This window comes from Microtus oregoni, unplaced genomic scaffold (genome assembly GCF_018167655.1).
Source record: "Microtus oregoni isolate MIOR12 unplaced genomic scaffold, Mior012 000145F_ref0000173, whole genome shotgun sequence".
Taxonomy (NCBI): domain Eukaryota; kingdom Metazoa; phylum Chordata; class Mammalia; order Rodentia; family Cricetidae; genus Microtus; species Microtus oregoni.
Window position 1 is genome coordinate 528,619 of NW_024544795.1, and position 8,474 is coordinate 537,092.

At 38.5% G+C, this 8,474-nt stretch overlaps 1 pseudogene; it reads right to left on the bottom strand.

Annotated features, from left to right (window-relative positions):
• Positions 1-1,624: 1,624 nt before the first annotated feature.
• Positions 1,625-2,812, bottom strand: LOC121444876 (annotated as a pseudogene).
• Between the last annotated feature and the right edge of the window lie 5,662 nt (positions 2,813-8,474).

Genomic DNA, 8,474 nt, shown 5'->3' on the forward strand with positions numbered 1-8,474 from the left:
CTCACAGAGATCTGCCTGCCTCTGCCTCCCGAGTGCTGGGATTAAAGGCGTGCGCCACCACCGCCCGGCCCTCACAGTCTCTCTTAATTCCTTCATCAGGCATGTTCTTACTTTACACTTAATAATATTTATGTTCTATTTATAGAACACTATATACTTTTGTAAAAATACCAAAATTGGTTAAAAACTGAAATGCAAGTATTAAACCAAACTTAAACCATAGCATCACTAGTAGATTAAGAAAGGCACATAAAGACAGCTATTTGAAATTCAAATGAAAACTAATTATTAGATATGACACCAAAAGTACATGTGTTCTTTTTCTCTTTGGGTGTCTGCCATCCAACTCCTAAATAAATACACAATAACTTATTTTACTTATTTTATTCCCAGATTTATCTTGACTTGTTTCTGGACAGCTTGTCTAACTTAAATTAGCCAGTCTCTCTTTTTTTATGTTTTGCATCTGTACCTTTTACCTTTCTTTATTCTATATGGCTATCTTCTCTTCTTACTCTGTGGTTGATTGTGTGGCTGGGTAGCTGGCCCCTGGCATCCTCCTCTTCTATTCCTTTTCTTGCTCCTCTCCCCTCCTCTTTCAAGCCTAGATCTCTCCTATTTTTTTCTCTGCCTGGCAAGCAAACATATTTCTCTCTTCTGCCTAGCTGTTGGCCATTAAGCACTTTATTAGACCAATTAGGTGTTTTAGAAATCAAAGTAACACAGCTTTACAGCATTAAACAAATGCAGTATAAAATAATACAATACATCTTTGTATCATTAAACAAACATTCCACAGCATAAACAAATGTAATGCCTCTTAAATTAATTTTCTGTAAGAAGTACAGGCTAAAGGCTAAAGAAAAACAAGTAAGTTTGTTCAGCATGACATTTTTTTGTACCTAAGAATCAAAGTAGTAAAAGGCATCAAAGGGGAATGTAATGAATTCCTGCAGGCCTGTTATGAGATAGGGCTTTATTCTTGAAAATATTTAATGTTATCAGCATACTCATGCAATAGAATAACTTAAAATATGTGCTTTTTGAAGCTGTGCTTTACCCACAAAAGGTAAACTTGTACAAGCACTAAAGTGTACTTGACATTAAAAACATTGGAGGAAAATAACCATCTGAGAAGAATAAAGTCTGTGGTGCACACGAAAGGAAAATAGCTTCCCATCATTTTAGCTATAGAATTTAATATTTATTGATAAAATAATGTCTATAATTATTTCATTAGTATTTAAATTTACAGGGAACTATGCAAGTTTTCTTTCATTGAGTACAATTAAAATATTTTGAGATTCACCCATGTTACAAATGATACCACCGAGTCATTTTATTCAGAGTATTCTTGTTTTTATTTAGTGGTTTTAGGTAGTTTTACAAATGACTTATATAACAATGTCAATGAAGAAATATGGGTAAAAAAGATTCTGATATTGACCTCACACTGTATAAAATATCAAAAATAATGGTCATGGCAAAGCAAAACTTCATTGAGTTTTACAATGTTAGATATTACAGCTATGATTACGGTGCTAATGGGTGGCCACCCAATACAGCTCAAATGCAAAATAAGTGTTTGTCATAGGCAAGTAGGTGGCAATAGGAAAAATTTTACTCAATTTCCTTCCCACTCTTCTTCATCTTCATTATCCTGTTTTCGCATTATCAGTTCATAATTTTTTAATATGCTTGTTATAGGAGTATTAACAGAGTTGTAATTCCATCCTTTCTTCATAAAAAATTTCTTTAGTATGATTGGCATATCATAGCCCTTGTGTACAATGAAATCCTTAAAGGCAATTGTCCCATAGAGATTTTCAAGTACATCTGGTTTGCAAAAGCTTCTACCTTGAACCTCAAGGAAACCCTTATGGTCATTTATAGGCTCTTTACTAGGTAGTGCTTTTAACTGCTTGGGTTTCTGACATGATGACCCATCTTTTAACTTCTCCTTGGTGGATGTACAACAATCATGTGATTTTTGGAGTTTCATCTCAAATATTTTTGCCTCTTTGGAGAATCTGATGACTTTTTCTTTGCTTAACCCTCTGAAGTACTTGAGCTTGGAAGGAAGAGGACACATATTCTTGTCTGAGGATTCCTTACATGTTGGCTGATAAACATTGTCCATGGTAAATTGTTGCACCACATCCAAGTTTTCCAGTGTGTCATCCAATTCATAGATATCATCACCTCCTCTTTGTGTGTATCTATAATTAAGAGAGTCAAGCAAATTTTGATTTGTGGATGTGTTACCGGGAAGAAAATTTCTTTGACATGACTGGAATTTCTCAGGAGTTTCCTGGTTGAAATTTCTGTGAAGGTATTTCCCATGTTTGCTGTTCTTATTTGAGTTCCTTTGATTTTCTAAGTGAGGCGACTTATTCAGATTCCAATCACGTTTTGGAATCTGCAGCAAATTTATGAAGTGGTCTTCAACATCATCTTCCATCTGAGACAAATGATCGAGCTTGTGTTGGTTTCTTCTACTTCCTTGCTGATCCACTGACATTGAATAAATCAGTCCCAAGTCCTGGGGCAGCTTTCTCTGGTTCTTATTGGTGGCATTATTGGGTGCTTCATCAGAAATTCTGGGGAGAAAGGTACCCTGGATTGTTCCTGACAGTATCTCTTCACGTGACTCATAGTCTCTAGTAAAGTCTTCGAGCTTTGCTTGAGAAAACAGCCGGTGATGGCCCTCAATGAAAGGAGGAAATGTCATTTGCTACTTTTTGTGCTTCAAGACATGCTTGTATCTGGGTACCTGACCAGACTGATTCTCTGGCAGCCTCTGGTCCCCCATGGCATATCTGGCTCTGCGACCACCACTCCAGAATGAGTTCTTGTTTCCCTGAGGATGCTTGGTTGCTAGGAAACTTTACATTCTACTTTGATGAGCAAGATGGAGTGCCTACGTCCCAGTTCCTCCAATTCTATTCTACACCACATGATCACAATACCCACTACTGATAGACTAGACTTTTAAACCCACCAGAAGTTTAGGATAATTTTAATTCTTCCACACATTCCTAGCATATGATATGGTTACATCTTTTAATTTGAGAACATTCTAATATTGGTTCAGTGGTATCTCATTATGGTTTTCATTTGCCTTTTTATGTAGCCAATAATATTGAACATGTCCATATACTGGATATTGTTGTCATTCATAATTCTTCACTGGCTAAGTATATGTTCAGTTTTTTAAGCTCTTTAGTTTGTAGTGATTGTAAGATATATTTCACTGAATTTTAATAGTTGTTTGTGTTCTGGATTAAATTGCTTCATCAAATATATCATTTGTAAAATTTCTTCTTCCTCCATCATTTGTCCCTTCATTAGTCTGCTTGAAAGAGCAGAGTATCCACCTTTGATTAAATTCCATTCAGCTAGTTTGTGCTTTAATAAAGTATAGTTTTAAAATGCCCTACAGAATTTTTCCTTTGCAAAGATAATGTGTTTTAGTTTTTGTGCAGTTTTCATTTCTAGGTTTTGTTCAATCATCTATTAAAATTTAATGTTTTGGATCATGAAGATAATGATTAACGTATCTTAAATTTTTTGCTTATGGTTAGATAATATTGAGAAAGTTTTTGTGGCAAAGGGTAAGTTTTTATTCACCGAATCTATTTTTTAATTTTTCTGAAACCCAATTTTCTGTATTTACTTTCTGATACTATAATTTATTTTTACTATTTCTAGCAAGCTATTCTACTGTGTTGCTTCCTATAGATTTACAGCTTTGAAACAGGTCTCTTAATTTATCCACCTGTGGTTATTCTTTCCAAAGTTTTTGTTGCTGTTGTTTCTGCTGGAACCTTTGGATTTCTGTGAGACCTTTTAGCACTGTTTAATGGCTACAAATGATCCCATTTTGATTTTGATGAGGGTTCTGTATATTAGATAAGAGTAATTGATATGTTAAATGTTTTGCATCTTCTGGACTATGAAATAGGTATATATCTATTAATGTATATGTTTTTCTACTTTTGTTAAAAGTATTTTATCATTTTTGGCACATGTCTATCACTTATTTTCCCTCTAGCTTTTCCTTAAATATTCCACATCTTTGGTACAATGAGTTTTATTGAGAATGTGTTTGGATGGAGGGAAAAGGTGTTCCACTGAAGCTCATGATTGCTTGTCATGAACTTTTCCTGTGTGTGGGAATAACATGGCATCATCCAACTGTACAGCTGAAACAGGTTTGAAAACCCTTACATAGCTTAAGCTGGCCTCAACCAATGCAACCTCCTGCTCCAGCTTCCTGAATAGTAAGTTTTACAATGTGTAGGTTGTATATGTTTTATCTGTAATAAACTTAGTGCTAATTGCTCGTAGTGCTTTAAGCAGGTGGTTCCACTGCTTTTTTGACTTTTAGTGGTTTGGGTGGGTAGTCTGATGATATTCTTCATTTTGTTTCCTTTTTATCAAAGCTGTATTCTTCTCTGGTTGGCCAGCCATGTGGATATCATGATATCTGTCATTTATACATTTTTTTTGTATCAAGTTACTTATCTGATTATCTTTAACTTAGTGCTAGCATGGGTATCTACCTTTATTCTTCTCTCTTGATTATTTGGGGGGGGGAGTTTGCTTTGTATTTCAAGGCAGGGATTCTCTGTGTATCAGTCCTGGGTGTACTGGAACTCGCTTTGTAGACCAGGTTGGACTACAAATATCCACCTGCCTCTGCTTCCCTAATGCTAGAATTAAAGGCATGCACTGCTGATTCCCATATTGAACGTTTTGCAGAAAGATGGTATACTAAGACATTTGTAGACCTCTTTATTTACTTAATCAATGTTCTGTTTTAATAAGGATCAATTTCTGATGCCTGATAACCAGATGTTGCAAAATATTGTCCTATGAATCACCCCCATTGTTGTTATATGCAAAAACAAATCTAGTCTGTTTTATTTGATTGTGCTTAGAAAATGAATGGTAATTTACATTTATTAGTCTATTACCACTAATTCAGTGAAGCTGCTTTGAAGTGACTAAAGTAACATCATCCTGTTCTGACTTCATTTTGTATTTTTCTTAAGCAAGTCTCAGTCCCAAACCCCCAATCCCCAATGGTCATGTCTACCTTGACAGAACATTGATTTTGATGGCTTTGACCATGGTCCAAATGAATTAACCAAAATAATTAAAGTAAATTTAAATATCTAAAAAAGACATGAATAAAAAATAATTGGTATGCTTGTTGTATTTAAAATATTACTAAGCTCTGTCAGGAAAAAAAAATATTTCAAGGTAACTCTGACCCTTATCTAACTTCGAATAAAATGATGGTGTTATGGTTCCTGCCACACAACATTATGGCTGGCACTTCCAGGTTCCAGGGCCATGCATGCACCGACAAGCACTCAGGCAAAGTACATAGCCACCTAGGATCCTTAGGCCCTACATGTCCTACATGTAGCATGGTCACATCACATACGTATGACACAACTAGGCAAGCCCTTGTTCACATGTGCTACGCAGCCTTTAAAAGCATGCACGCTGGCTCCACGCTCTTTCCCTGAACCAACTTTCTCAGGCCTGCATGCACATATCTTTCTCTTTAATAAACTCTTAAGCAGGGTTCCAGTTGTATGTTTCGTGATCCTTTCTCGCTTGCACATGGCCATTTTATTGGTGCCATGAGACTCTGTAGACTCTTCCACCCCTCTTCTGGGACCCAGACCCTGTATCAGGTTTCTCCACAGCAACCCTCATTCTATCTGCCTGGTCGCTGACCTCTATGCACAGCAATGGCTTTGATTGGTGAGTTTTTCCTTTCCAGTCAGCTTAATCATTTCTCCAAACCTGAGAACTTGACTGTTGAGCTCCCAGCAGTCATCAACCACAACCTTCAATATTATGGTTGAACCCTTTACTGACATTCACCCCTGGTTGCTTCCCATAGCTATGAACATGACTGGACCACCCAGGGTTGTCCTCCAGCTCACTTGGATAGCCTCTAGCTAGACTCTATTATGAACCACCACCCTAGCATGGAGATGTCCAGCTACTGGCCTTGGGGTTTGCGTTGTTTTCACCATTTTCACATTTTCAGCTATGGGAAACAAACCCTCAAAACTATCAGTCCAACCTCCCCCCGCCCAAGATATCTTTTAGAGACCCTAAAACCCCAGACTTTAATTTCTTACTTACAGATTCCCACTCTTCTTTATCCTTGAAAAAAAGTCCAAGTACCCTTTAGATAATAACCTAAAGTTGCTGCCTAATACACCTTTGATCCTGATATTCTGAGGGAGCTTTCTAACTATTGTCAAGGCATAGGCAAATTAAAGGAGTTTCCTTGTATCTAAGCCTTTTTACTATCTAAGCTCTAAGTCTAAGCCCTCTGTCCTTACAAGCTGTGTACCTGCTCACATGTTCCTAGCTATGCCATCTAAGACAGAGGAACACCCCACTTCTGCTCTGAACCCTGCTAACAAACCCCCACCTTTCCGACCTCAGCAGACAGCTACTTCTACCTCTTCAGCTCCCTCCTGCCCCCCCACCACCAACAACTACTCTGTCAGTTCCTCTGGATCCTTCCTCCTCTCTGGTGTCATTCCAGGGCAGCTGCCCAGCTCTAGCACCCACTTTTACCCCTCCTATCATGTGCTCGCATGCTGCAAAGGAACCCAACCCTGACCAAGCCAAGCCAGCTAAAGTTCTCCTGTTATAAGAAGTGCTAGTGTTGATAAGACTTGTCAGGGTACATGTTTCTTTCTCCCTCTCAGAACTCTCCCACATAGAACAAAAACTGGGTTCTTATACATCTAATTCTACCTTTTTCCTAAAGCAATTCCAATATATCGCCCAATCTTATAATCTCACTTTTCATGATATTTATATAATCTTTCTCTAATTTATATATTTATATAATCCTATGTCCTGAGGAGTGCAGGTGAGTTTGGGAGACTGTCAGAGGACATGCAGATGAGGTTCACCAACCTAATGCAGAACACCCCCTGGGGGCAGAGGTGGTCCCCAGGTGGTAACAATACTGGGTTTATAACACCTCAGGTAATATTTTAGCTAGAAAGCAGTTTTGACTTGCCTTCTTGTGGGTCTCCATAAGGCTTCACTCAGGCCAGTAACCATGATAAACTCTTAGAGGTTATTCAGGATACAATGAAAAATCTATCTGCATTTAAATGCCTCACTGAAACTTAATATACTAACCTAGATCCAGAGACCACAGAAGGCAGACAGTTACTCATGACTTATTTTTTTTCTCAGAGCTACCCTGACATTAGGACTAAATTTAGGAATTTGGAGAAAGGCCCCTTGACCCTATAGACAGAAGTCTTAGAATTGGCTTTTAAGGTGTACCATGCAAGAAATGATAAAATCCATAATCATAACTGTCAAGTGCTAGCCACGGCCACCCAACCAGCCAAGGTGACAGACTTATCTGTCCTTGCTGTCCATGCTGATCCTTTGCCACCCAGGGCTTGAGAACTGCTAGGCCTGTGTTTCAAATGTGGTAAAACTGGGTACTGGGTCCAGGCATGTCCTAATCATCATATTGGTCCCATGAGACCATGTCCAAAGTGCCATAGGGAAGGGCACTGGGCAGTTGATTGCCCTCATTCACATCATGGCATGGAGACATCAAACCCAGAAAATTCCCAAATCGGCCTTCTAAATCTGGCCATGGACTACCAAGGTTGCCCAGGCTCTTTTGACCTGACCACAACTATCATCTATAATAGGGAACCATGGGTAAATTTCACAGTATCAGGATAGTCCATCTCCTTTCTCTTGGACACCGGAGCCACATAGTCAATACTGAGAGAGTTATGGGGTCCTGCTTCTCCTTCTAGTTTCCCTATTGTTGGGGTAGGAACGCACCAGGCCAAAGATCCCTTCCAGGAACTGACTAGAAGCTTGATTTTATTCATATGACCAAAATTAGATGAGTTAAATATCTCTTGGTTTTGGTGGACACCATATCTGAGTGGATTGAAGCGTTCCCCACCACTAACAAGAAGGCCCAGTTTCTGATGTTCTTCTTTAGAAATTAACCCCCAGATTGGAATCCCAGCTCTTCTTCAGTCAGATAATGGTCCAGAGTTTACCTCTCAGATCTCTCAAACTTTTTCTAAGGCTCTTAACATTCTCTGCCATTTTCATATCCCGTACCATCCTCAGTCCTCAGGGAAGGTAGAATGAACTAACCATTCCTTTAAAAATGTTCTTGTTAAGATGTTACAGGAGCTTCACCTTTACAAGGTAAAACTTCTACCTCTGGATCTTCTCAGGCTCCAGGCTCTCCCCCAAACCCCCCTTTCCATTTGCCCTTTGAACTCATATATGGGTGGCTGATTTTAAAATCTAGCCTCTCACCTAAACCTCACCCCTCCCTGATCACGTGCTTACACAGCTGCTGTTTCATCTTTGCTCCCTATTATGGGATTTTACTGACTACTCACTACCTCAACCCTGCCTATTTCCAATTA